Source organism: Onychomys torridus, chromosome 15, assembly GCF_903995425.1.
Source record: "Onychomys torridus chromosome 15, mOncTor1.1, whole genome shotgun sequence".
Lineage (NCBI taxonomy): Eukaryota > Metazoa > Chordata > Mammalia > Rodentia > Cricetidae > Onychomys > Onychomys torridus.
In genome coordinates, this window is record NC_050457.1 from 22,178,215 (window position 1) to 22,180,618 (window position 2,404).

The window sequence follows — 2,404 nt, forward strand, 5'->3', positions numbered from 1 at the left end:
TGGGTTTGGATACTTGGCAGCCAGCGAAAAGGGCTGAAGGACCGAGGGGTCTGTGACCTCCACCCCTGGGGGAAGGGGATCAGAGACAGGTGGATCCTTGGTCAGATAGTCTAGCCAATCCATGAGCTCCATGTTCACTGGGAGACCCTGTCTTGACAATAAGGCGAATGACACCTGGTTTTAAAGTGTGAGCATTCTCCCAAAGCAGAAACTGCCTGGAGAGTGAGTGAGTGGAGGAACCCTCCAGGTAAGTCTGTTGGTACCAGCCCCCAGTTCTGTGTCCAGATCTGACAGTTTCCAGACTCTGTGACACCCCTCGCCCCATCCCACCCCCCAAGCCTCAAAGAACCACATGACGTTCTGAGCAGTTTTGAGAAGACCGGGAATTTCCAGAGTAGAAATGGAGGGTGCCTGAGGCCACCCAGGACAGATAGGGAACAGGGTGAGGCACACAGGCAGCGGCGGGAGCCGAGCCCCCTGGGAGGTCTGGGAGCCTTCAAAAACATTGGACTGAACAGGATAGCCACAGCACGGTGGAGGGGCCTCTGGGCCGGCAAGGCCAGGCACCTGTGAAAATAGCAAATACTGGAGCCAGAGACGCTGCACATCCTGCCCTGCTCCCTCCCAGAGGCTCCCCACGGAGGCCAGGATCACTGGGCCAGGGTGATGTGTCTCCCACGGTGTCAGCCTCCCCTGGGCCCCACAGGAATTTGACATGTTCAACCAACTCCAGGCTGCAGAAAAGATGCTGGAGAATGAAAAAAAAAAAGGAAAGAGAGTGAGGAGGAGGGGGAGGGGAGGGCGGAAGAGAGGGAGGGAGGGAGGGAGGGAGGGAGAGAGAGAGAGAGAGAGAGAGAGAGAGAGAGAGAGAGAGAGAGAGAGAGATTATGATTCTCTAAGACATAGCTTTGCCCTCCACCCTTCCTGCTTGCCCAGGCTGAGGGACCCTGATGAGCCAGAAAGTTCTCTGGGAAGCAGGGGGCTGGGGAGGGGGGGGTGAGGCTCTCCCCCACCACGCAGCTGACAGACACTTGAGAACTTTCCTTCCCAAGCCTGTATCCTGCTGGTTCGGGGCAAAGTGTGCAGGTTTCCCACCAGGATCAGTGAGGAAATGGGCTGGTTTGGACTCAAACACACTGATTTGTTTTCTCAACAAGGCCCCCGGCTCCATTCAGGGAGCCAGGGAGATGCCCGCTTTTCCAGGGTACCTCTCCCTCTCCCGTTTCGAGAACACATCACCCAGTGTCTGTAAAGCTTCGGCTTCTTGTTTGACATCCCTTATTTACAAAGCAAACAGAACGTTCCTTTTAACACACATCATGCTAACTTTATTAATGCAGAAAACAGTCCCAGGGGGCCGACCCCGGGGACCCCCGTGGAACCTGCCAGCACAAACTCTTCAAAAGCTCAGGCCGTCAGATCCTCCAGGACAATATTTCACACAATGGAATAAAAATAATATTTTTCTTTGGGCCTTTCCAGCCGCTTTTGTGGCGAGCAGACAGAAATTATTGTTTTACTCTGCTCCCAGACCAGAACTCTGGATGAAGCTGCGTTTATTTGTTTAACACAATGATTTCATCCTAAATGTCTCGACAGCAAATAGTTGGTGGCTTAATAAAGGGCCTTTGAAAGGCGGCTGGGGCTGGGGAAATGTGGGACCTATGGCTCCCAGGAGCCTGGTGGGCCACAGTCTGCTGAGATTGGGTTCCCCCTCAGTCTGTTGGGGAGCCCTGGAGGGAGGCATGCTACTACCCCCTGGATCACTACACGTACTCTGCTGGCCCTTGGAGAAGGCAGGAGGCTGCGAATTTGGTCCCAAATGGCAGCCTTCTCCAAGATCGGCTCTGCCAAATACAGATGGACATAACCCACAGGCAGATACTCAGCCTTGTGAGGAGAAAAAGAGACCTTTGTGTTCATTTCTGCTTTCCCCTGATTAAAAATGATGTCTTCTGTCAACCAAAAGTTGGCTGCTATTCTGATGCCAGCTGGGACTTCTGCAGCCAGGCTTCTTGATTAGAAGGGAGAGGGAACCCGGCCAGCTTAGGACTCAGGACCCTCCAATCAGCAGACACTTGACTCAAGCAGCTAGGACCAAAGCTCCCTGGACACTTCCAACATGCAATCAGAAGTGTCAACAAGAACACCAAAGGGCTGTGCGCATTGCACTCTTTTCCTTGGGAAGGACTTAAAGGGAGTGAAATGAAACAGAACCCAGAAGAAAAGAATGAGGAGGAGGTGAATGTACCCAGCTCTTTAAGTGCCCTGGCCATCAGAGCCTAACCACCACCACATAGAAGAGGAGGATGGTGGTGTGTCTCAGGACTCACTGACAGAGCCTGATGAGAACCAGGCATCTGTGTTCACAGTAGAAGGAGAAAGGGGCCAATCTAGCCCTGCA

The 2,404-nt window shown here is 53.2% G+C and overlaps 1 long non-coding RNA gene across 1 annotated transcript; it reads right to left on the reverse strand.

Moving 5' to 3' along the window:
* Positions 1-1,305: 1,305 nt before the first annotated feature.
* Positions 1,306-2,154, reverse strand: LOC118596201. Its single transcript, XR_004946671.1, has 2 exons — positions 2,114-2,154; positions 1,306-1,786 (listed from the first exon to the last, which is right to left on the reverse strand). It is a non-coding gene; the product is annotated as an uncharacterized LOC118596201 (long non-coding RNA).
* Between the last annotated feature and the right edge of the window lie 250 nt (positions 2,155-2,404).